The sequence below is a fragment of the Marmota monax genome, unplaced genomic scaffold, assembly GCF_021218885.2.
Source record: "Marmota monax isolate L192 unplaced genomic scaffold, Marmota_monax_Labrador192_F-V1.1 WCK01_AAM20220418_F8-fsc00110, whole genome shotgun sequence".
NCBI lineage: Eukaryota > Metazoa > Chordata > Mammalia > Rodentia > Sciuridae > Marmota > Marmota monax.
In genome coordinates, this window is record NW_026694633.1 from 3043936 (window position 1) to 3071891 (window position 27956).

Consider the following 27956-nt stretch of genomic DNA (forward strand, 5'->3'; position numbering starts at 1 on the left):
TTGGGACCCTGGCTCTGCCCTTTCCAGTGACGTGGCCTCAGTGGGTCCTGGGTGAAGTGATTGTTGCGTGCCAGCCAACTGAGGGAGGGAGGCTGATGGTGGGGTCGAGAGGAAGAGGACAAAAGGATAATAAAGAATCAGACTGAGACTAGGGAAAGGGGGACAGTCAGAGAGGAAAGACAGAAAAATGAAAAGGAAAAATGGAGGTAAACCAATGTGACCCTGAGTAAAAAGGGGTGGCTGGTTGGTGTCCACCACTCAGGCCTGCTATTAAAGAATCCATTTCACAGAATAGGGCCGTTCAACATGCCTGAACAGGACCCTCAGTCACAGGTACAGGATTGGCAGGTACAGGATTGATAGGAGCAAGAACACCAAGATGCTTGGTTAGCATTACTGTAGAAGGAGAGGAAAATGGCATTACTGACCTGACTAACCTTAGGTCCTCCCAAAATAGTCATTAAGCTAAATATTCTCAAGTCTCCAGAACACACAAATGTGTGTGCATGTCCACACACACACACACACACACACACACACAATGTTTTTGCTGGCAATAAGATAATCAAGTTTATTAGCCAGCATTAATAGAACAGGATAGGATTGGCTTTATCCTTTATTTACAGTTTTTGAGGTCATGCTCAGTAGGATTTTTTTTTATTTTTTTATTAGTTGCTCAAAACATTACAATGATCTTGACATATCATATATCATATATTTGATTCAAATGGGGTATGAATTCTTATTTTTCCCACGTGTACAGATTGCAGGATCACATTGGTTATACAGCCACGTTTATATATACTGCCATACTAGTGTCTGTTGTATTCTGCTGCCCTTCCTATCCCCCTTCCCCTCCCCTCCCCTCCCATCACCTCTTTTTTAAGCTAAGGTGGTCATATAGGGGCATCACAAGTAAGTTTATCAAAGTCACTATTAGCCCACACCCATGACCTGCTAATTCAGGCCTTTCACTTAAGTAACGAATCTCTCTCCCTTGCTGGCAAGAATAATGGGGGCACAAAAGTGGAGGACAGAAGAGCCCCAGCTCGGGTCAACATTTTTCTCTCTTTCAGACATCAGTGCCACCCAAGTAGAATCAGAACTGCAAGGCAGCCAGACATCAGTGAGATTTGAACAAAGGGCCAAAGGGTCTCTTTTTTAAATGTCTGCTTGGGGCCTTGCAAACCCAGAATTTAACCTTATGCTACTGGGGTAATGTTCATTTGGGAGTACTTAAACTTAAATTACTCTTAAATCACTCCTCTGAGCTGGACACACCCAACTCTTGGCAGTGACCCAAACAGTCGGGATACACAGCCCAAGACCCACTGTTCAAACCTGAAACTTGAAAGGCTTCAAAATCCAAAAAGTAAACACAGCTTCTTAATCACTTTTTTTTTCAATCATCTGCTTCCTCTATCTCCAGTACCTTGTTTTTCTATCGGGCAGTTCCAAGGAAGAGTGAGGAGTGAAATGCTGGTCCAGGAAGGGGGTGGGGGGTGCACAGTGCTCTCAGTGCTGCCACAGGTGCTAAGTAGGGCACAGACAAGCTAGAGCAGGCAGCACCCCGCAAGTCAATCCCAGGGCATTGGCCAGCACAGCATAAGGGACAGGTTGCTGCTCTAAGTTTACAAATGGTGTGACTTTGGGGAAGTTCCTGGACTTCTATGCTACTGCTTTCTCATCTGTAAAATGAGGACAATGGCAATATCCAATTCATAGGGATCTTGTGGAAATAAATGAGCATATATGTATATATGTTTAGAATATTGCCTATTAACTTTATTATTATCATCATTAGTATTCCTTAGTTTATATACTATGGAGGACTTCCCATTGTCTACTAAGATAAAGTTGCATACCCCGGTATAGCATTCAAGGTTGGAACCATCTGCCCAACCTACTTTTTCAGGACCATCTCTCACTACTACCTGCCATGCACCATTTGCTTAAAACAAAGAAGAGGATGCATCATTCCTCTTAATTCTCTAATTCAGTTTTCTCTTCATTCTCTCCACCCTCCACATTTCATCAAAAGTAGATCCATCTATCAACAACATACCCATATGCTGCACATTCTATTAGCTTGAATTTCCAAATATTCATTAAATGTGTAAAATTCAATATCCCCAGTTTATACACAATGAAACAATGTCTATAGTTTCTCATATGACACAACTCCAGACACTTTACAGTCTACTTTAACCTCTTCTTCACATGCTCTGGTTATCAGTGTCCTTCTTCAAAAGTAACAACTAGTTGGGCAGAGTAGTGCACACCTGTAACCCCAGATACTCGAGAGGCTGAAGCAGGAGGATCACAAGTTGGAGGCCAGCCTGAGAAATTTAGAGAGACCTGTTTTTTAAAAAAAGGGAGGGGGCTGCACCAGTGCTCCTTGATTCAATCCCCAGTACCAGGAAAAAAAAAAAAAAAAAAGCTGTATTAGAAAATCTTAATTATGCTCTGACTAATCAAGAGTATAAAAGGGTGGATTATTCTCACAATTTATTCCTTTATTGCACCTTAATATAATGCCAGTTTTTCTGCAGCAGTGTGATAGCCCTTATTCATACATAGCTTCTGTTCAACTAATTACTCTTCACTTGAATATGCTGTCAAGCCATCCCATAATGATGCAATTAATTCTTTAAACCTAAAGGAACAGTTTTACATTTGTGTCTCCTGAGTGGCGACTTGCAGGTCACAGGGCAGAGTTCCAACTTGATAAAATAAGTTGTAACATACTTTGTTATCTCCTATACTGTCTATATCTCCCAGTGAAGTCATCAGAAAAAACTGAAAAGCATTCTATCTGCGTCATGGATACCAATGAGAAATAATATAGGGCAAGGGCAGATGAATGCAGCCATCTACCCAGGAGTCTCCTCAGCTTAACAGATCCACAGACCTTTAGATATGGTTATTTCATCAGCTGTCTAACTCACTCATCCCACTTTGATGACCTTATCCACAAAGACAGAATGCAACTTCATAAAATGCTTCTTGAAACCGAGGTTTTCAATATCCATGCCATTCTCCTAGTAAACAATCTTTCTTTTTAAGTTTAAGGGCTTATTTTTTCATGACAAACATGTTTGTTTCCTAACAATTAACACTCTTTTCTAATGTTCCAAAACAATGCCTGGATATTTTTTTCATGAAATAGAAGACTGAGAGAGAAGTTATAGGAAGAAGACCAAGATCCCAACCAGTGCAGTGTTTGTTCTACTAAAATTTAGATGAACTTCTGAATACAATTCTGCCATTCCTTAGAAGTTTCTAATAGCTGACAAAGAAGGTACACCTCCTGGAACCTTTAGACTTTTGAAGGTCCTTAATTCTATCCCCAATTGGCCTTCTAGATTTTATCTGTCGAGCCATACCACAGACTAGCAAGAGCCAAGATCTTCTGGGCTCAATTTCCTGAAATTTTTTAAAATTTCAGTCATACTAATTCTACATTCTTTCCTTGAAACTTCTATATGTTGAGAAACACATTTCATTTTCCTATTTCCACCATAATCCAGAGACAAATAGGCTCTGAATAGAGAAAACGATCTTGTGTGTCAGACTTGGCCTAAGATTCTACACTGCACTGTTTCTAAGTAGGCTGCAGTAAGACAATATTACCCTAGGTAAATGTATGATGACCCAAATGTGTGACTCTACTTCTTGTACAACCAGAAGAAATGAAAAATTGTGCTCCATTTGTGTACTATGAATCGAAATGCATTCTGCTGTCATGTATAACTAATTAGAACAAATTAATTAACTAAAAAAAATAGGCTGCAGTAACTTATCTCCATGAATGCCCCACCATGCCCATGAACCCCAAGTCCCAGTATTCATGTCCCTGTGTAGTCCCCTTTCCATGAATCTGGGTTGGCCCTGCTATGTGCGATTAACCAATAGAATACAGTAGAACTGACACAGCACAACCTCAGTGCTAGTGACATGGCTCCCTTGTTGCCAAGCCCAGCAGCCAGCCTATTGGTCCCTGCAGAGTGGCAGAGTTGCAGCACAAGTGGGCTGGCTGCATGGAGCCTTTACAGGCGTGGTAGACCTGAGGTATGGCAAGTCAGCACCAGGTGAGCCAAAGTGCACTGATCCAACACCCTGCTACAGTGGGATACCACTGCAGAAGGGCGCTCCACACAGCACGGCAGCCCCATCCAGCAACCTCAACCTCCCAATTCCAACCTGCCATGAAGAAATGGAAGTGGGGCAGACTTGAAAGTTGGGACTCAAGAATTGGCCAATAATGTCAGTATGTTTCAAGCCTTAATTAGCATAAATCTGGACCAGTAGCAGTGAACCATGTGCTATATAAACCGTTAGATTAGCACACTGCCAGGAGAAAACCTGCTATGGGTCCCCTTTTTCAGTGTAAGGGTTTTGTTCCTGTTCTTCAACAAAGCCTTCCATTGCACTCACTCATCCTGGTCTGAATTTCATTCTTCTAATTCATGATACAGGAACACAGAAAGAAGAAGAAAACTTAAGATGAGCTGCTGGGTTCTGCTGCAACACTAGAGGACATGGCCTACCATAGAGAGCTGCAACACTTCTGAGCTGCAGAGGCCTGCAGCTTGTGCCGACCCCACCTGCCACCAAAAACAGTGACTCGAGTAAAAAAAACTCCAGTTTCACTAGGCCATAAAAAGCACTGCAGCTTGGGATGCTCCCACAAGCAACCCTACCAGCATCCTACGAGAAGCACAAACCATATAGGAGAAGCCATATGCAAACAATTTAGTCATGGAGAGCCGTGGCTGAGCTCTAATAGCCAGTAGCAGCAGCCATAGCATCTTGAATGTCCAGCTCAGTAGTTTTCTAATGACTGCAGTCCCAGCGAAAACCTGACTGCATTTACATGAAATGCCAAGTGATAACCATAACCACCCCATTTAATTCAATCAACACCCATAACTGTAAGAAATAATAATGAATTATTAAATCACTAAGTTTCAGGTACATTTTTACCCAGAAATAAAGAACTGGAATTAGACCCAAGTAGGAGACTATGAATATAAGAATCTATTTCATTCTAGGTCTGAATATGCTAAAGATAACTTTGGAGTGCCAATGACATACAGCCAAGTTGTCCTGGGCATCAGCTATTGGAGACCTATATATGGCCCTGAACTCTGAAGTAAATATCAACTGGAAGACTTGAATTCTTTGTTAATACTTCCTACCTCAGACTGTTGGAGAATATCACACAATAGTAAAATCCTACTTAACTTCAAATCCACTCAACCAAACTTTTCTTTTTTTTTTTTAATTTTTTATTGTTGGTTGTTCAAAACATTACATAGTTCTTGATATATCATATTTCACACTTTGATTCAAGTGGGTTATGAACTCCCATTTTTACCCCGTATACAAATTGCAGAATCACATCAGTTACACATCCATTGATTTACATATTGCCATACTAGTGTCTGTTGTATTCTGCTGCCTTTCCTATCCTCTACTATCCCCCCTCCCCTCCCCTTCCCTCTTCTCTCTCTACCCCCTCTACTGTCATTCATTTCTCCCTCTTGTATTATTTTCCCCTTTCCCCTCACTTCCTCTTGTATGAAATTTTGTATAACCCTGAGGGTCTCCTTCCATTTCCATGCAATTTCCCTTCTCTCTCCCTTTCCCTCCCACCTCTCATCCCTGTTTAATGTTAATCTTCTTCTCATGCTCTTCGTCCCTACTCTGTTCTTAGTTACTCTCCTTATATCAAAGAAGACATTTGGCATTTGTTTTGTAGGGATTGGGTAGCTTCACTTAGCATAATCTGCTCTAATGCCATCCATTTCCCTGCAAATTCTGATTTTGTCATTTTTTAATGCAGAGTAATACTCCATTGTGTATAAATGCCACATTTTTTTATCCATTCATCTATTGAAGGGCATCTAGGTTGGTTCCACAGTCTTGCTATTGTGAATTGTGCTGCTATGAACATCGATGTAGCAGTGTCCCTGTAGCACGCTCTTTTTAGGTCTTTAGGGAATAGACCGAGAAGGGGAATAGCTGGGTCAAATGGTGGCTCCATTCCCAGCTTTCCAAGAAATCTCCATACTGCTTTCCAAATTGGCCGCACCAATTTGCAGTCCCACCAGCAATGTACAAGTGTACCCTTTTCCCCACATCCTCGCCAGCACTTGTTGTTTGACTTCATAATGGCTGCCAATCTTACTGGAGTGAGATGGTATCTTAGGGTGGTTTTGATTTGCATTTCTCTGACTGCTAGAGATGGTGAGCATTTTTTCATGTACTTTTTGATTGATTGTATGTCCCCCTCTGAGAAGTGTCTGTTCAGGTCCTTGGCCCATTTGTTGATTGGGTTATTTGTTATCTTACTGTCTAATTTTTTGAGTTCTTTGTATACTCTAGATATTAGGGCTCTATCTGAAGTGTGAGGAGTAAAGATTTGTTCCCAGGATGTAGGCTCCCTATTTACCTCTCTTATTGTTTCTTTTGCTGAGAAAAAACTTTTTAGTTTGAGTAAGTCCCATTTGTTGATTCTAGTTATTAACTTTTGTGCTATGGGTGTCCTATTGAGGAATTTGGAGCCCGACCCCACAGTATGTAGATCATAGCCAACTTTTTCTTCTATCAGACGCCGTGTCTCTGATTTGATATCAAGCTCCTTGATCCATTTTGAATTAACTTTTGTGCATGGCAAGAGAAAGGGATTCAGTTTCATTTTGTTGCATATAAATTTCCAGTTTTCCCAGCACCATTTGTTGAAGATGCTATCCTTCCTCCATTGCATGCTTTTAGCCCCTTTATCAAATATAAGATAGTTGTAGTTTTGTGGATTGGTTTCTGTGTCCTCTATTCTGTACCATTGGTCCACCTGCCTGTTTTGGTACCAGTACCATGCTGTTTTTGTCACTATTGCTCTGTAGTATAGTTTGAAGTCTGGTATCGCTATACCGCCTGATTCACACTTCCTGCTTAGCATTTCAACCAAACTTTTCAATAAAGTACAAATGCATTATTTGTGATCTTTCAGTTTTAAAAGTTTGAAATAATTTCTTGAACTTTTTTTATTTTTATTTTTTTGTGATTGTAGATGAACACAATACCTTTATTTTATTATTTTTTTATATGTGGTGCTCAGGATCAAACCTAGTGCCTCATATGTACGAGGCAAGCACTCTACCACTGAGCCACAACCCCAACCCCAATCTCTTGAACTTTTAAAGTCTTTAATTTGATTGGAGGAGCTACTCTTCAAATATTTTTTTTAAAATCCATACATGTTTACAACCATGAGCTCATAAAATATTATTCCATGCACATTGCAAGGTAATGGGTATTCAATTGGGGTCAAAGTAGACATGGCCTCTGCTCCCGTTTAAAACACAATCCAGAATGAGAGATAGACTCTATCAATTAAACAAACAAATGATTACAACTTTGATATGAAGTACAGTAATAAAGAAATAATAGAGGGTAGAAGAAATTCTGATCAAAGTATCTCTGGAGAAGAAATATTTAATCTAATACTTGAAGGATAAGAAGAGTTCATACAAAACCTGGCATGGTGGCACATGCCTGTAATCCCAGCAGATCAAGAGGCAAATCAGGAGGCTAAATCAAGAGCAAAGTCAGCCTTAGCAACTTAGCAAGATCCTGTCTCAAAATAAAAAATAAAAAGGGCTGGGAATGTGGCTCATGGTTAAGCTCCTCTGGGTTCAATCCCCAGTATAAAAAGAAAAAAAGAAACAAAAATTCACACAAATTTCATACACACTCAAGAACTTGATAATAAAAACTTTGACATCATAGATAATTGCATTGAATTGTATTTTTCTTTCATTGGTCTGCCCATGCACTCTGAGCATTTACAAGTGTTTTACTGGCATTTTTACATTATTTCTGAAATGTCTTAAAGCTTCCTCCCTCCTACTTATTCACCACCTTCTTACTATTCTGTCTTATTCCTCAAGACTCCCTCAACATGAATTTCATAGTTTAGTTCTACTTCCATGCAGCCCCTTTGTGTGAGCCTCGTGAACATGATCTGATGGCTTCATTCCCGGCAGTCTTCCTACACATAACTGATGTGTCTGCCCCCTGCTACCATGCACAGCACCCTAAGAAAGAGCACCCCACACATACCACACCTGAGCCTTGGCTCTCAATTGCTTCTCCAGATAGAGGACCTTGACATCTTTCAAGTGATTGTCTACTTACTAGTTTGGAGTTTTCTGAAATGATTTTCAAAATAACACATGGACTTTTGATCACATAGGTCAGTGTACTAGGCAATGCAGAGTCTGCACATCTGCTTCTGCACAAATCAATGCCTGTCTGACATCAAGACCAGGTTTCCTGGTGAGGATGACATGGTTAGTTGCCTTCCCAATATTCACTCCATTCCTTACCCTTTGTCCTATGGGGGTGGAATTAACATCTGTGGCAGAGTGGACTGGCTGACCCCAAATATCCATGCCCCCTTCCAGGGTGTGGAGTGCACACTGGGAAGGATATGCCCAGCCAAGGGATCACCTCACACTTCACACTTCTCTTGAACTAAAGGAGTCACATGACTAGTTCCTACCAATGATGTGAGCAAAAATGATGTGTGTCATTTCTGAGCTAAAGTAGTTAAGGAGTGGATGGTCTTCCCCAAGATCTTTCCCATTTTGCAACAGTTTTGGAACCCTGTGTTGAAGACAAAGGAACTCTAAGATATAGAAATTCAAGATCTCTAAAAATCCTCCTGGAAGTTAGCCAATCATTAAGATTAATGACATGACTAAGAAATAAATGTTTATTAGGTAAAGCCAGAGAGAATGTTGGATTTATCTGTTATAGAATGCTTTGGACCAAAAGCTCCTGTATTAATACAGAAATGTTTGAAGGTGAAGCGATTGGATTATGACAGCTGTGACCAATCAGTCCATCCTACTTTGAATGGACTGAGTGGTGACTACAGGCAGCTGGGGCATGGCTAGAGGGTCACAGTGAAGATGTGCCCTGGAAGGGTTCATCTTCCCTGTTATCTCTTTCTCCATTCCCCTCTCTCTGCTTCCTGACCCACCACAAGATGAGAAGCTTTCCTCTGCTGGGCCCTTCTGCCATGATGTGCTGTCTCACCTTGGGCCCAAAGCAATGGAGTTAGCCATCCATGAACTGAGATCTCTGAAACCATAAGCTCCGTAAACTTTTCCTCCTCTATGTTGTTCTTGTAGGATATTTTGGTTACAGCAACACAAAAGCTGACTAAAACAATCATCTCGCTGTCTCATAGTAATATAACATCCTTCCAAGTTCCAGGGATGGGCTCTGGTTTGGTTTCAGGGACGGGCACATTTCCCAGGTCAGAGCTAATCTGTTCATTCTTCTAGCCACAAGAGTGTCTTCAGAGCTGACATATTGATTAAGTCAGTCCAATTAAAGAAAAGATCATTATTTTTTCAACGTTTTAAGAGAAAAGAAGCCTTCTCTCTCCAACTGAATATGAGTAAGACCACATATAGTAAAACATTTTGCAACAGTCTGAAAGGGAAGCCAAAACACAGAGCTAAGAAGTGCCAAGAGCAACAATGAAGAACTGGAACCAGACTGCTGATCAAACTATGCCTGAAGCATGATCTACATTTAAATTTTCAGTTTCACAGCTAATAAATTCCCTTTACTTTTACACCAATTTAAATTCATTTTTCTCTATTAACAACTATTATCTTCTAGGTATACTTGATTGTACATGAAACTCTTATAGTCCATATAGGGAAAATGAATAAATTAAAATAATTACCATAGTACAGAGTTTATTAAAACCCACATATTGAGGTAGAAAAGGTAACTGGCAAATCAATAAAACATCAGTAAACATTTGCAAATACATATACCCACACCAGTCATAGTAGACTAGGTTATGCTACAGTAACAGCTAAGTCCCAAAATTTCAGCACTTGTAACAGAAGTTTATTTCTTGCCAATGCTCTCCTATGTGTCCATTCTAGGTCAATGATGTCTCATCTTCATCTTCCCTCAGCTTTAAGCTCCTTACCCCCTATCCGGAACACTTTTGCTGTTGTGACAACAGGGAAAAGATAAGACATGATGAAACACATGAATATTTTTTTAAATATTCTGAATATTTTTAAAAAATTGTTTTAGTTGTAGATGGACACAATATATTTATTTTATTTTATTTTTTTATGTGGTGCTGAGGATCGAACCCAGTGCCTCATGAATGCCAGGCGAGTACTCAACCACTGAGCTACAACCCCAGCCCCCACAAGCTGAATCTTAGAAACTTCTTTCACATGTATGGGTCAGAGCAAACTTGGAGTCACAGAGCTGGGAAGTATAACTCTCTCCTAGGAAAGGCAGTGAATATTTAACGAAAACAATAGTCAAATATTTTATTCAAATTTTTAATTTTAAAAAGTATTCAAATATTTTACTTAAAAAATAAAAGTCTGCCACCATATCTAAAATTGAAACTCTAAATTATCTATTAAAAGAACAATTGAGTCCCTAAAGAATAATCAGACTCAACTTTTTATGGGCACACAGAGCAGAATCTGAAAGTAAGTTCATCCAAGATTTAAAGAAATCAGGCTGTCGATAAATAATTATGGAAAAGACTTCTCCAAAACATGTGTTTTACCATTTCAAAATTTTGAAAATTACTTCTAAGGGGCTGACAGAGCAAAAATGGGGGGAAATATTGACATTTTAATGGAATTTAAAGCAAAAACTGCTACAGGACTATGTCAGTGTGTCTGCATTATTCTAATATTTGATTGGGGCTCTAATCTCTAAGGGTGGTGGTCATGTTAGCAGCTTTACAGAGGGCACAGGACTGAAGAGGAAAATTATACTGACTATTTCAGAGTGCTAAGTACAGATGGTACAAATATGGATACATGTATCACAGCACCACTATGAAGTAAGTGGTCTCATCTCTGTCTTACAGAAGCAAAGTTGAAGCCCAAGATCACATAGCTACTAAGTAGCAGACACAGTTTAAACATGTGTTCTGTTCCCCAAAGTTATACTTTCCATAAGTCCAAAAGTTATACTTCCCATAACTCAAGATCTGAGCTCACCAAAATTGGGAGGTGATCCCAATCTTATACCACTCTCCCTTGCCCTAATCAATGCATGCCACCCTGGGGGAGCAGAGCAGGCACTCTGGGGGATAACAGAGGCCTTAAAGACTTGATTAACAATTATCTGAAGCTATAGCAGTGACATCCCAGGCCTTCCTGGGCAGGAAGAGGCAGCAATGGAGGAGTTCAAGTCTTTTTACCCTAAGATTGAAATTAAGGAAAACAGGATGGTGGCGGAAAATAGAAAGAAGTCTGTACAGTGATCAAAAAAGCCTTTTTGGTGGACAATTTGGACCAGAGCATGATTAAGGAGTCAGGAGACCAGGTTCTAAGGTCTAGAGAAATAAGTTGAAGTCATAGCAGTGAACAGAAGTAGGACTGGGCCAACTGAAAGAAAATTAATCCACATACCTATTGCTCTCTATTTGTACAGGACACATGTCTGGGTGAATCAGCACTTTTGTGTGACTTTAACCCCACCAAGCCAACTCCTTACTGATAAGGCAGCACATTCCCATGGCTTTGGCTCCAGTGCAGAGGACAGACATGGCACTGTTTGCCAAAGTTTTCTTCACATGCCTTTGCCAAGTTTGCATTTTCCCTGCAAGTTATCCCTGCAAGTATGAGGCCTCATCACAAGCACTGTATTCAAAGGAGCTAGAGGACCATGATGGCTAATTCAACATCAATGTAGATTCCATTTTTCAGCCAACAAAACATTTTCCAATGCACTATGTCACTTGAATTTCATGCCAACTCTGCAAAATAAATACTCTCACTGCCACTTTACAGATGAGAAAACCGAAGTTGGGGGCTATTAACTATTTGTGCAAGATTTCACAGCACGACAAAGGCAGAATTTGAAAGTAGGTTCTTCTCACAAGATGACATTGCCATAATTCATAAATAAAAGAACAATTGTGGTCATTGGCAAAGAGGAACACATTGGAATGGAGAAGGTCCATCTGACAGCTATGAAATTATTTCAAGGAGAAATGAAGACAAATTGGAATTAAGCTCTCTTTTAATTATACATTTACCAGTGATCTGTCATTGAGAAAGAACTAATACATTAGAGTATCAATTTTCAGTAAATATAAATGGCAAATAAGGCATTTAATGAATTGCAAATGACAGTATTTCTAAGAGTAGTTATCAATCACCAGTAAGGGCCTTCCCATTTATTAATCATATATTTCATTTCAGCAAAGATTCTAATGGAATGGCTTACAGAGAATACAGGGATGCTACAGATGGTGACTGGGTAAAAGTAAAGATGAAAACTAAAACTAAAATTTTATCCATTTCAAACATGAAGGGAGGGCTGGGGGTTGTGGCTCAGCGGTAGAGCACTCGCCTAGCACATGCAAGGCGCTGGGTTCGATCCTTAGCACCACATAAAAATAAATAAACAAAATAAAGATATTGTGTCCAACTACAACTAAATGTGTGTGTGTGTGTGTGTGTGTATTAACGTGAAGAGAAGACACCATGGCTATGGGGAGGGCTCCAATATGCTACATGAGGCCAAATCATCCTCGAAAGCAGCCTGTCCATTCACACAGTTTCCAGTATTTTCCCTGGCCTGAGTTTAATAACAGGTTAATAAGAAAAGAAAAGGAAAGAAAAAGAAAAGGTACTCTCATCCTCTCTTTCCCTACCTCACTAAGCCAACTTATCAAAAAAAAAAAAAAGTAAGTCCCTTTAGTCAATTATAATGTTAATATCCTTATAAAGTCTTAATAGTTTGCTCTGGGTGAGCTAGTCAAGCCACGGTGCACCATGCAAAGGATTCAGGGCAGTGTGAAATTATTGGGGTGGGAGAGAGGTGTTGAATATCCAATAACAACTCTCAAAGCCATGACAAAAAGCATGATTCAATGAAGAAATACCTGCCACTGCAAAACTAGAAAAGAGAGAGTTGCAAAGGAGGGCAAGAAACATCTACAAACGGTTTCTATAACTGGTCGATCAAATTTAGCCTTTCTTCTACTTCTTAAATCACTGAATTATTTTACCCACTTATACCACGGTAGAAATGTCTGCCACCAACTCTGAAGCAAACCAAATTGCCATTTGTCTCAGGGAGCCTAATGATTCAACTTCTCATTCAAATAACATTGCATATTTATGAAGCTGGAGTCTAATTAAATTATATCAGTCATCAATCTGACTTTGCTAAACTTCCTTTCCACAGAACTACTAATGGAAATATGTGAATCCCTAAATATGAAATGTTGAAATATTGATTGTTAGCGCTGTGCTGTCTACACAAACCCTCTCATGAGACACACCATTGCTCCACTTTGCACATGCACTCTCTGCTACACACCTATGTTCTTCTTCCAGACCTTGCATCACCACGGCCTCCCACCTCACTCCCATAATCCAAAGAGCAGAAAAGTGTGAATTAGCAAAAACCAATCTTGTTAGTACTACCATTTCCTTCTGCTTACTCTCAAAACAGAGGCTCCATAAGGGAGAAATAGGTCACTTATAAAATTATTAAAAGAATCCTTCATCCAAAATCATTCACCAAGTGGATGCTTTGAAAACATTAACTGAGGTGCCATGACAACTCTGGCCTGGCCTTGGGCCTTCATCTCTAGTAGAATCATAATATGTAGACCACCTTTTAAAACACAGCTCCCTATTTCATCTTAATGGTATTTAAAGAGCTCTGTAACAGACACAATACTTAGTGAAAATGAAACGAATAGTTTCACCGTGGTGAATAAGATGGCCCTCAACTAGACATAGTCAACTTCCATAAAATAAATCACAAAACTTTCTCTGGGGCTGGGGATATAACTCAGTTGGTAGAGTGCTTGCCTTGCAATGCACAAGGCCCTAGGTTCAATCCCTAGCATCACCAAAAAAAAAAAAAAAAAAAAAAATTTACTCTGACCACAGTGGATATATGCAGTCCAGCAACTAAAACATAAGTAAGCCAGGGAGCTCTCTTCCCAGTTCCACCCCTCTAATATAGGTGGCCAGGAAAAAGTTATCCTTATCGTTCTTATTTCAAGTCCCAACTGCAGAATAAAATCATACTATTTTTTTCTAGCTCACCATATAGCACACTATAAAACTCCTTTTGCACTGTATCTTGTAATACTCTTAAAATACACAGCTTTTACAAATAACTATGATTCTGAAGCCCTGCTCCTGAAATGAGAAAATTATACTCTTGATTCCTTTATTTTTTAGACTTTTTATTCATTTTATACTGGCATTATAACATAAAATAATCATTCAGAACTCTTATAAAGACATGGCTTTAATCTCTCTTTAAGAAAATTGAACCACCTTATCCCTTTACATCTGGTTCAAAGAATATTCTAAAAATTATAAAGTGCAAGTGATCAATCTGGGGGTGGGGGGGGGAATCACAAAGGGGTGATTAGATTAAACATCTCTGAACTAAGCTGTAGAATTCAAATGAAATTCCTCAGAGGATTTGTGCAATAGAGTTAATAATTTTGAAACATACAGCTAAAATTAAAACTGAAGGAGAGGCCCTCAAGTATCCAAAGATACACACTAGCACACATTCTATAAACACACATGGGCACCTTTTTCCTGGCTTAGTGCTCTCTTTCAGCAAAATCATTCTCCTTCACATACGTTTGAACAAATGTCGGGGTTCCTTAACAAACACAGGCTGTTTCAGTGTCCAACCCACTGAGGTTAAAACAAACCTCCAGAAGCAGTGGGCACACTGACCAAATGTACACCCAGGTGCAACTGAACACACGTGAACTGTCCAACAACAACGAAAGAGTTTATTTAATGAATTTTCAGGTATATGGAAGTGAATGACTGATAGCATTTATTAAAACCAACCAGGCATACGGGCCACTGGCACTCCATGTCCAAACTTCCTAATATATAGCACAATCCCAGCCCCAAAGACTACTCTTCTGTTTTATATATTCTAGGTAGACACTTCATCTTGTTGTTTGTTTACTTATTTATTTATTTATTTATTTATTACATTTCATTTTCTGGTTTCCTATATACCTTCTTAAGAATTCCCAGCACCAAATTTGTATGGGAAAATTGGCAGAAACATTCATGTCTGGGACTCTAGAAAACCAAAAGACAAAAGCAGCTGGCAATATTAAAGTGCTGGCTCACAAAGCAGCTGTGGATACTGTTGTCATTGGGATCATGTTGTCATTGTTGATATTTAACCTAAAAACATTGTCATCTCATTAGATACGGCCACCTATCAAAATGGTCAAAAGTATGTAGGACTCCTGGATTCTCCAACGATCATCAAACCTCAGGGATGAAGTCTCCCCACCAATGGCCTGGAACTTTCTTCCCTAGAAAATCACAGGCAGAAAACAAGTTCATGGAGCTAGATATGACATCATTCCCATAGCTACAAAAACTAAAAGGAAGCCATGCTTTAAAACATATATAACCATCAAAGACTTCCCCCAAAGGTGGCATTTGGAGGCACTCCTCCATCTCACTGTTCTTTATTTGAAATGACCTCCTTCTCTCCTGGAGCAGTTGGGCAGCCTGTAATCCCAGCAACCACGGAGGCTGAGGCAGTAGGCAAGGCCAACCTCAGAAACTCAGCGAGAGCCCATCTCAAAACAAAAAAAATTAAAAGGGCTGGGGATGCAGCTCAGTGGTAAACCACCCTTAGGTTCCATCCCCAGTACTAAAAGAAAGAGAAGAAAAATGACCTCTTTCCAGTTTTTCATGTCCAGGACTTCATTGCTTCCCACTGCCTGAGCTCCAACCCCCACAGATTCTGTTGTATTGATTTGGGGGTGGATAATGTTTTCAAGCTCTTCAAGTGATTTTGTGCAGCTGCATTTGAAAGTGATCATTATCTTCTAACTTGCCCACTGTTCTCTCCCCAAAAAAGGGGGGTAAAAAAGACCAGTTCTGAGAGCTAGTTGGTGCTCTCATTATTGAAATCCCACAGATTATTCAATTATGCAACCAACCAAACATTTTGTCGCAAGGCCCAACTGATTTGGATATTAAAACAAAGTCGAGGATGAATGAATGGGACTTGGTTTCAGATATACAAAAAGGAAAGACTCAGAAATCGGTGGCTTACTTTCCTTGCTTTAAAAATATGCTGGTAATATCCTGGGCAAGTTTATGGTCCCAGTACCTTGTTTAGAGAAGGTAAATCCAAATCCAGCACCATCCACGGGTAAATTGTAAGGTATAATTAGCTGGTGGTTTCAGGTAATGAAGGAATGAAGTCATTCATTCAACAAAGATTTGGAGAGTTCCCTGAATAAAACTAAAATCATAATGTGATGGAAAACCACAATGCAGATAACTCTAGGAAGAAAATAAAAGACAAAGAGATGGCTAGTCCCTGTCATAAAAAAAGAAGATTACTCATATAAATTGCAGCAAAATTCCTCTTTACTAAGGGTGGTATAAAATCATTTATTTAAGGTATCTTCAATCCAAAATCTAATTACCTTTTAAGAGTTCTAGAATGCCCAGGATGTTCCACTTTTATTTCTGGTTAGAAAAAAAAATAAGTTCAGATTGAATCTGAGGCTCTTGTTGAAGCAGATCAAAACTTGGATCCTGGCTCGGCACTTAAAAGTTGAGAGATCGTAGGTAAATAACTAACATGTCTTCAGAGCCTTCATCTTTAAGCCAAGACAATAATATTCCTACCTCAGGGGGGTGTGAGGATTAACTGCAATAACACATGAAAACTGAATGACCTTGACTGGTAGCATTATTTATTGTTTCTGCTATAAATGATCTCCATTGTACAGATTAAGAAACTAAGGCAAATAAAGGTTAAATGACTTGTCTACAGCCACAGAGCTAGGTAAGGGTAGAGCCAAGACTTTAGCCTAAATAATGTGGCTTCAGAATCTATACTCTTACCCTTAGCATTTTCAATACTCTATAATTTCCAGAATTTATATGACATCAAATTTGCATAGCTCTTTGCAACTTATAAAAACTTACACATATGCCATCTTAGTTTAACATTACTAGCCTGAAGGAAGCCGAAGCAGAAGTTATTATCCCTATCTTATGTTTGAAGACACTGAGGTTTCAGAGGGTTAGTACCACATCGATGGTTAGCAAAGTCAGGATTCAGACCACTATGTCCTGACTCTCCAGACATTCATACACCAGAAATCATTCCCATGGCACCAAATATACTTTTGGGATGATCACACCTATCTTCAAGGTGGATGGGGCTTAAGCCACCACAGATGGCATTTTCCTCATAGGAAAGTCAGTAGTAATGGTCCAATCTGCATAATGAGGTACTGTGGTGCAGTCAGGTGAACTCTAAAAGTGGTAGAAGAAAATAAATGGTTGCATTCCACACAGCCCAGAAATGGTCTACAAGTCCTGGCCAACACCAGGGATTCACTTGGAAGGTTGACTAAGATGCAGCTTGTTGTATTAGATATCAGAGTATTTTCTTTTCTTGAAGGTAAAACCTTGGTGACTGAGTTTACCATCACTCAAGGGCAGGAAGAGAGATCTGATACAGATTGTGAAGCCCTTTGAAATCCCTAGACACATAATACTTTTTACCTTGACATTTCCCATCCTCTTTAGATCCATCTCCACATTATTTTTAAGTCAAAGAAACAAAGATGTAATGCTGCTTCCTAAGACAAACATCTACGCTCATGTTTTAATATTGCAACACTGTCAACAGGATGCTTAAATCACTAGCATCTTATGCATTTAGGCAAACAGGGAGTTTTGCTCAGGATTTCAAACTGTCCCCAGTGGTAATGATGTTGGATGCACTAATTTCTTGCCAAGGCTAGTGGCTGGAACATTGGCTTGGACACATACATCAAGCTCAGCAAGATGGTTGGCAAAGAGAAGGCAGTGAGTTTTATTCTTATTTGTGTATTTTATAAACAAGAAAATCACATGCCAGCCTGAGAGACAAGACACTTCTCTGAGATCATATCAGCCTTTATGTCACACTACCTTTCACTGGATAAAAATTGAATCTGGAAGCAGCATATGCCTTTTGAAACCATGGAAACTTCAGTTTGGACATTTTGGTGGGATCTTTTGCTCTCAAAGACAGAGCTATAAGTGGCAAGGAGGTAGGGAAAAACTTGTTCTTGAATAGTGATGGGGAAAGTTTAAAAAAAAAAAAACTCCACAAAAAAATACACTGATACTAGTAAGCCTAGGAAGAGAAATTTGCCCATCCACAGACCCAAGGCTCTGGGGCATATACCTGAAGTACATCCTGCACCTCACTCATTAAGATCAGCATGTCCACAATAGGCATGATGGGTGGACCATATAGTAAACACTTAATTGAAAGCAGGCATGGTGGTGCACACCTGTAATCCCAGCAGCTTGGGAGGCTGAGGCAGGAGGATCGCAGGTTTGAAGCCAGCCTCAGCAACTTAGCAAGGCTGTAAGCAACCTAGTGAGACTCTGTCTGAAAATAAACAATAGGAAAGGGCTAGTGATGTGGTTCACTAGTTGAGTGCCTTTGGGTCCAATCCCTGGTACCAAAAAAAAAGGAAACACTTGTCCATCTAATATTGGACATTTGAAGGCTCAGAAGATAGATTCAGAAATTTGTATTAAAATATTGGACATTTGAAGGCTCAGAAGATAGATTCAGAAATTTGTCTTAAAACACACTAAAATTTTAATCCTTAAGTTTGAAAACATACATTCTTTTATGACTATGTGGGATACGGGTTAAAATTTTTTTGGCAGTATAGATGTAAAGGGCTGGAGATATAGCTCAGATGTGAACACTTTCTGATCTCCAATACTGCAACAACAAAAAGAAGAAGAATAGAAGAGCTTATGCCATTTGTAACATACAACTCTTCAGAGCATTGTAGTTCAGTAGGAATTGATCTATTACCCCTGTTCTTGCACTTACCCCACTATATTAAAATTGTCTGTTTATATGTCTGCCTCTCCCAACAGAATCCAGTTCCTCAAGGGCAGAAAATATTATTATTTTATTATTATTATTTATTTTATAATAAATAATTTTATTATTATTATTATTAATTATTATTATTAATAATAATTTTATTATTATTATTTATTTTATTTTATTTTATTTTATTTCTCTTTGACTACTCAGTACCCAACATAGTGCTTGCCCTGAGCTTCTTAATGTATGTTCAATAAATATTTGTTTAACTGTACAGAATTATGGGTCCAAAAATATAATATGTTTTTCTGATGCTGCCTCTTGCCCAATGTTTGCAGATCAAACACCAAAGTCCCACTCCTTCCATTTATAAAGGAAGGTAAACAAACATCTTTGTCCTGGCTCCTAGGCTGTGAAGTCAACTAAATGTATACATGGTGTCTATAAATGCACTTGACAAAACTGAAATAAATCTTATTTATGGCCTTTACCCATTGTCTGCTTCTGCACTAGGATAGAGAACGAGACAGAACGATATTGCCTGCCCTTCTCCAAATGTCAATAAGCCAAACGCTTAATAAACATCCTCCTTATTTAGCTCTGCTCAAGTGTCACCTCTTAAGAGAGGTCTTTGCAATCATCTTTCTGAAATAAGGTCTAGCTAGTTACCCTGATTTACTTTCTTCATAATACGAGTCCATGTCTGGAACTCTATGACTCTGCATGTTTATCTCCTCCAGAATGTGAGCTACATGTGGGCAGGGGCCTTGTCTGGGTGCTTAACTGCTGCCCTCCCTTCACCACAAATAGCTGTTGAATGAATAGCACCCAGCTTTTTTTTTTTCCTTTTTTCAGGTATCTTGAATGAAAATCTTATCCATATTTACCATACAAGTAATTTAGCGAGGCAGGGGGGAAAAAAAAAAAACTTCACACCTGACAGGTATTAAGAGAAATGAAGTGTGGTAGTATTCTCAGATGGAAGACCCCAAACATGTGAAATGACACTGGAGCTTGTCAGGCAGGTGGCTTCACAATATTAACAAAGATATTTGGAGAATAAAATGTTTGGAGGAAAGATAGGCATAGGACCCAATTCTCCAAGCTCATGAAACCACTTTGTAGTCACTGATAACCAGCAACAGGTACATGGTCACCTTTATGTCTATTAATAAACCTTTGACAGGGGCATATATATACGTCTGTCAAATGTTGATTTTCAACATTTTCAGAAAACTGAAAGTTTCTAGAATTTTGTTCATCATGCTTTATATATACCAGATGCTCAATAACTATTTATCAACTCAATTTGATTGATCTAATTTAAAATATTTTTTGAAACTGTTAACTAGAGTAATTTCCCCATGGAATAACCTTTCTATATCCACAAAAATATATGTATGTATTTGAATTTGGAACAAATACTTAACTCTAAGGAATCAAATTTGCTAAGTAAATTAATTCCTAAAAAGATTTATATCACTAAATTGTAATTCTTTGGTACCTTTTCAAGTCCAATCTAATATTTTTAATCTAATATAATCCAATAAGCTTTAATAAGGATATAGTTCCCAGTAGAACCAAAACCCAGCTATTCCTTTTTGTAATCTGTGTAAAGGCATGGGCTGAACTAATTTTTCTGAATTTTTTATATTTAATCAACAACATCATTGCCAAAGAAAACCACTTTTCAGAAGTCTCTCTATCCTGGTTTATAACTTATAATCAAAAACTGGAATTTTACATCTGATGGGCTTTAGTGTGTAACATTATCCTGTCATATTTCTTATGCTATAGTTAAAAGCAAGAGATAGTTTCCATTATAAAAATTTTCCCATAGTCTGGTTACCCAGGGAAAAACATTTTTCTATAAAAAATGGTCTTTCCAATTCATAGGCTAGACATTACTGCGGGCAATTTTTTAAAAGAATATCAAAAAGGGTTTTGATTGTCTTCAGATAGACTTCTGCGTTCATTTAGTTGCATTATTTGGCTTATGGTATATACACAGGATAAGGCATTATGATCATAATGTACCACACAAACAAGGAAATCACAAAAAAAACATTAAAACTTTGAAGCCTCAACAATTTGCTTATCCAGTTGGGCTATATGTGTTTATTTCAGCTACAGCCTGTTCTAAGCAGCAGGAGAAAATGAAAATGGGGCATAACTATGAGGTCCAGAACAATTCAGTGAGCCTGAAATATCACAGATATAGATAGATAGATAGATAGATGATTGATAGATAGATGATTGATAGATAGATAGATAGATATAAAATATAGATAGATAGACATAAAATTAGATAGATAGATAGATAGATAGATAGATAGATAGATAGATAGATAGATAGATAGATATCATAGGATCTTACAAAGATGTACCTTAGCTCTGGACTTAGACCCTTGATCCTTGATCCTCCAGCCGGTGAAGATGCTTGGAAATCTGATCTGTCCTGACAGGGTGAAGCAACCCTCAGTGACCTCCCAAACCCCCACTGTGCTCCTGTGGCAGAGGCCAGCACACTTCACCCTGAACTGTAAGCTTCCTTTAATTGTAGTCTTCACTTTCATTTTCCCTAGAGTCTGGTTTGGGAGACTTCTCTGTCTGTTCTGTTCTGAAAACTGGAAAACTACACATATGTCAGTCATCATAGAGGTCTAGTTCAATAAAGGAAACTGCATCCAAACAATGAAAGATCTGCTGCTTTAAAAAGAATGGGTTAGACTGACACATATCTGAGTTCTATAGTAAATTTTAAAATGAAAAAGCAAGTTGCTGGAAAGAGCTGTAAATCTATATCTAAGTATGTGTCCATATTTGCATAAGGAAAAAAATGTGCAAAATTTTACATTAAAAGATGTACAGTGGTCATCTCAGGCACTATATGACAAAAGAAAACATGAAAAAAACTTTAGTTTTCTATATTTTTATACAGTTTTTAAATTATGTAATGTGTATAAATTTTGTAATCAGAAAAAAAAATAACATTCCTAAGATAATGGGAAAAGACTGATAAGGGCTTTAAGATGTTACATAATAAACATAGTAGACTGAAGTTCTATAGTAAGTTTTAAAACTTCACCCTGGACTGTAAGCTGAATCAAGTCTGAACACAGAGGTTAAACTCCCATCTTATCTATGACTGGAATTTACAAATCCATGGACTTCTGAATTGTATGGAAAATCTCTAGGTATACAGGAACTTTCTGGAAAGAGCCTCCATGACTTTCATCAGATTCTTACAGGAAGGGATCTAGGACCCCCAAAAAAAAGATCAAAAATCATGACCCAGCAAAAAACAAAGTATCCCTTATATCCCTCCATTCATTTCACTTACAATTTTATACTGAAACTTATTATTACTACTTAATTTCATAGCTCTCACCAAAGCTGAAGTCCGTAGTCAGCACCAAGTATAAAACCTGTGACTTTCAGTCTCTACCCCATTTAAAGGAGCTCCCTTGACTAAAGAGTAATCTTAATAACAAAACAAGAAATCACATCTGGCTGGTGTTGGTAAAAAAAACTTAGAACAGGCACTAAAACCCTGTAACTGTTCAGGGCTTGAGGACAGTTTTCCAGGTACAAACAGTCCTCTTTTTTCCATGGAAATGAGAGATTTATGAAAACAAGGCATGGAGGTGAAAGAATGGGGAGAGGGAGAGAAGTCATGTTTGCACCTCCATTAAGGGGACATAGTTGGGCGAGTGGAGTTAAATAAGAGTCAACACAATGTCATCTCTCAGCCTTCAATTGCCTAAAAGAATCTTTAATCATAAATGTTCATTAAAGTATGCCATTAAAGGACCAAGAAAAATTCTTGGTCCTATGTTCTATATTAAAACTGCCCAAACTGGGCTAAGGATTTAGGGAAAAAAATTAGCTACTGATGACTTTAGTAAAATGAATAGCCCCAAATCCCTAGGAATTACGTGAGTCCACAAACTGTTTCACCATCTCCACCTTGACTCCATTGACATTCTCCAGAATCAGATCCAGTGAAGAGTCTAAGATCAAATGTAGATCAATAACAATTTGTGATTTAAGTGCGGAGCCATGGGTTATACCTGCCCTGGCAAAATGAGAAACATTATTGGTGAAAATTAGGAATAATACTCTACTTTCCAAATGTGCTTTCCAGGTGGTTTATCACTGTCAAAACTGGCCAATTGTGGATTTAGTATGCAATTAAAGTGTCAGATATCCCAGAGTTCTCGTGCTGACATTACCTAACTGTGCAGGTTTTGCAGGCAAAGAAGTTGAAGGGGTTCACATAATCCACCAAAGCCTATCGCTAACCACTGTCACCTAATTGTATTGCTAACTGCCATATGCAAAGCATTGTACTAGGCCCAAAACAGAAATAGGCTCTGCAAGGTTTCTCCATAAAAATAAGATGGATACCATGAAGACAAGCAATATATAGTAAAATGCCAAAATGATGGTAGGTAAAGATAATTCCATACTATTGGAATGAAATAACATAAATTATGACTGGGCATGTTGATGCACACCTGCAATCCCAGCAGCTCAGGAGGCTGAGGCAGGAGGATTGTGAGTTCAAAGCCAGCAACTTAGAAAGGCCTTAAGCAACTTAACAAGACCTTGCCCCAAAATAAAAAACTATATTAAAAAGGCTGGGGATGTGGCTCAGTGGTTAAATGCCTCTGGGTTCAATTCCAGGTACCAAAAAAAAAAAAAAAAGAAAGAAAAGAAAAGAAATGTAGTTGCAGGGGGTAAGGGGGAAGAGGATCTATGAAAATCAAAGGGAGATCAGTTAGAGGGAAAGAGCCAGAAAGTGGGAGGGAGGGAGGAAGTGCTGGGGAGTGATATTGGATGAATTCTACTGTTATATTGTGTGTACGTACAAATATGTAACAACAAATCCCATCATTATGTTAAAACTATAGTGCACAAATTAAAAATGTGGAAAAAAATTTTTTAAAAAACAAGGGTTTAAATGAAATTTTAAAGAAGACATTAGATTTTGATGGACAATATACAATATGGATAGATTTACAGAGCATAACATCACAGGCAAAGTTTGGGAACACAGAAACACAGGGATAGACTCAAATGGGAACCTTAAGCTAAATAGACCTGTCTTGGGTGGGGAGTCAAAGAAGCCTAAAAAGTTAATAAAACAATAATAAACATACATTGAGGTCTTCCACCTATTCTAAATGCATTGGTTGGTCAAATCCTCACATGAGGTAAGTATCCCCAGTCCATAAGAAAGGAACTGAGGCACAGGAAGATTAAGTGGAGCCAGGATTCAAATATTGGCAAATCTAACTCAGAACCTGGGCTCAGAGTCCTCACACTCTTCTGGTTCAAGAGTAAGAAACCCTCAACAGATAAGCTAAAGTATTTAGGCCTCAGTATCAGATTAAAAATTGGGAGCTAGGTATCTGATAACCATCGATAATGACTGTGACCATGGTTTCTCACTACCCCAAATCCTCCCCTCCACCACTGCATTATCTTACAATTTTCCCAACACTGTTAGTTGATGGTGACAAGTGTTCATTAACTCCCTTGACGACAGCACTGGTTCAGATAAGTTGCTTAGTCCAACGTTTATTGAGAGACTCCTTTATATTAGTATTCCATCACCATGGTTTACCCTTTTAATCCTCAGGACTTAATTTCACCTGTATTCATCTACTACCTCTACTAGAAATACAGCTCATAATAATAAACAGAGTGCAATGTATTTATTTTCAAATATTCCCTGAACATATACGGCCTTTTTATAAGGAGAGCCACTCTTGTCAAATAACACATTCATTCCTTAAAAGCTCAGTTCTCCATCTTAGGTTTAGGTCTTTCAAAATCAGTGGGGCTGTTTGGTTAGAGATGTTCAGGACATGACATCTGGACCCTCCTAGGAGGTCTGGGGCACAGTCTTCCTTTGAATACCCACAGTAGCCAACAGACTTCTTCTCCCACTGTGGAAAACTGCAGACAACTGTCTCCTAATGATTTACTACTGCTCATTCCCCAGCCCACAAATCAAAGAATTGGGTTGAGTGAGAAATAAGAAAGAACAGTGGTCAGTGGCTACGAGAGGAGGAGGGGGTGCTTAAGTTTATTTTTTTAAGTCAATTAATGATGAGCTGCATGGAAGGAAAGAAAGACACAACATGGCTGTGGAAGACTATTTTTCCAGATAAATGGCCAGATATCAGATTCTGTAATAAGTACTTCCACCTATCAAAACACACACACACACACACACACATAAAGTTTGGGATAGAGAGGAAGATACAGATCTTAAAAACACAAGGTAGTATTCAGTAACCCTTATGGATATTATAAAATGCTGGGATTTTGAAGGACCCTTAGAAAACAACGAATCCAGATATTGCAAGCCCAAGGTCCATGAACTATATATTGCAATAGAGGTGTTTTGTTGAGCTTTTTTTTAGACTGAATCAGCATTTTAAAGTAGGGAAGATCCACATAAAAATACAGACTGAAGTCTCTTAGAAACTGGAAGACTCAGCAGCAAGGAGGTCCCTTTTCCAGATGGCAGCAGTGAATTAGCACTCGGTAGTGGATGCTCCTTTAGAAAAGGCTCAACCTGCCAGCTTGCCACAGCCTCCTCCACTCCCTCTTGTACCAGAATACGAAGACTGGCCATCAAAAATTAAAAACAGTGGAGAAGATGGCCTTATACCCACCTTGCTTCACTTATCGTAGCTGCAAACGCATCCCTTTGACTTTATAAGCTCTGCTCTAGACCAACCCCATCATTTAGGGAGAAGCAACTCAGCCAGGAGAGTAAATTGACTTATAAACTTCTTCCATTAAAAGTTAAATTTGGGGCTGGGGTTGTAGCTCAGTGATAGAGCACGGGCCTAGCATGTGTGAGGCATTGGGTTCGATCCTCAGCACCACATAAAAATAAATAAATTAAAAATTAATGGTCCATCAGCAATTAAAAGAAATTTTTATTAAAGTTAAATTTTCATACAGGAGGGATTCTAGCCTAATGACAACTGAAGAATATGCACAACTAAATTTAGGCCGTGTGGCTATGCCATGCCAAAATCTGTGGCAAAAAATTAAAATCTCAATCACTTTATATTGTTTCCCACCAAAAACATAAATAAGAAAAGAACAAGCAAAATTATTCTCAAGTTTTCAAAATAAATTTACCACAAAGTTTGGCATTGTATAGGCAGTTTAAATGTATCCAAATTCTAGATATGACTTACATTTATATGAAGGGCATAATTTATTGAGAAGTCATATAAAATGTTTATCATAGATGTACAAATACTTTCTAAAAATAAGACTGGATAAAAACATAGAACAAGAGGGGGGCCAAAGGTATTTCTCTTCAGAAAATTTAACTGATAAATCAGAAGTGAAGTGACTAAGATTTAATGTGTGATTGCATATGACTTAGGTACATAATGGAAAACATTATCCTTATTAACTCTCACAGCAGCCCAAGAAGGGTGGTATTATTACCCCCATGTAAAGATACCAAGTCACAAGTAAAGATACCAAGGAGGGCATTATTATTATTATTATTATTATTATTATTATTATTCTCACCTCACAAGAAGTATTCAATAATTTGAAGATGATTAGGGATCACATCAGATCCAAATACTGATGTGCACATTTGAAATGTTCATGAGAGCTGGAAACTTGCCATGCTTGCCAAGCTTGCCATGCTCAGAGCCTAGCACACAGGAAGAACTTCATTGTTATTTATTGTGTAAAACTGCCCATCACCAAAGCCCTCCAACTGCTACCTGCAAGAACTTTCATAAATGTCATCAATCTTAACATGTAAACAACCCTAACATGCAAAATTAATTACTCCTTAGGCAGGTTCTTAAACATGGTTAAGGAAGTTTTAGTCCTTCCTGTTATATAGTTATTGACTCCCAGGCAGGTGTTGACTAAGAGAATAAAATCTCTTTTCTAAACAAATTTCTCCTTGAAAATTAGTATTCAAGAATTTGGCTAAATATACAAGCCAAAAGCATGTTTGCTATTGAATAAGAATAATAACTAAAATCAAAATAAAAAGTAATTCAAGAATGAGTACTTTTGAAGAGTCAGGAATTTGATTAAAAATTCACTTGCTTTCTTTTTCTGTAATGAAACAGTTCTTTAACCACAAAACAGCTTTTATAATAATGCAGAAGAACATGGTTCCAAGTAAAACACTCCCTGTTTTAATCATGGCTATTATTTTTGAAAATGAAAATGGCTGAGGTCATTGTAATCTATTTCAGGGTTTGCATGGGTTGGTGGTATTTTTTTTTCTTGGCTTTGAGCTCTCCACGTTACCAGCTAAATGTTATGGGTTTTACTATGTGCCCTTTCAAATCCCATTCTTTTTAATAATGTACTTTACACACATAAATTAGAGTAAATTCCACTTTCTTTCCTAACAACTCCAGATGGAGTCCACACTTGCAAGAGGTCTGGAACTTGCCTTTTTAAAAAATTAAGTTTGTACTTAGAACAACTATGTTCCCATCTGCATAAAAACACTGTATGGACATTCAATGCTGAAAAATTAGTAAAATGGGAGAATGCATGTGGTTCTTTTGACCAAACTGAAATATGAGAAAAAGTATCTGTGTATCTACTCCTTCCAACTTACAGAGACAGGAAAAAAAATGTCCAGAAACAAAATCTCATATGACAAGAGCTCTAGACTTGCCTTCAGAACCTACAAAGAATGAGGTTCCATATACACATACCCATTTAAGACACATCAGCAAAGTCTCCTGAAGGACAAATTACTAAATATTTAAAGGCACTAAAGTTACATAGTCAAACCCCCTTTTGATGAGATTAATATTTCACTGACTTTCTGAACTTAGCTTTTTTTTTTTTTAATTCACTATCAAGTCACACGGAATAGTTTAAGATCCCTCTAAATAGCTCCTACACACCTCCAAGTGAGACAATGGCTTCCCAATAAATACATATTACGAAGATCT

General features: G+C 38.3%; 1 protein-coding gene across 10 annotated transcripts in view; it reads right to left on the reverse strand.

The window, feature by feature from the left end:
* The window catches only part of Mecom (MDS1 and EVI1 complex locus), a 546152-nt gene that overhangs the window by 511893 nt on the left and 6303 nt on the right, over positions 1–27956 (reverse strand). The window lies entirely within an intron of this gene.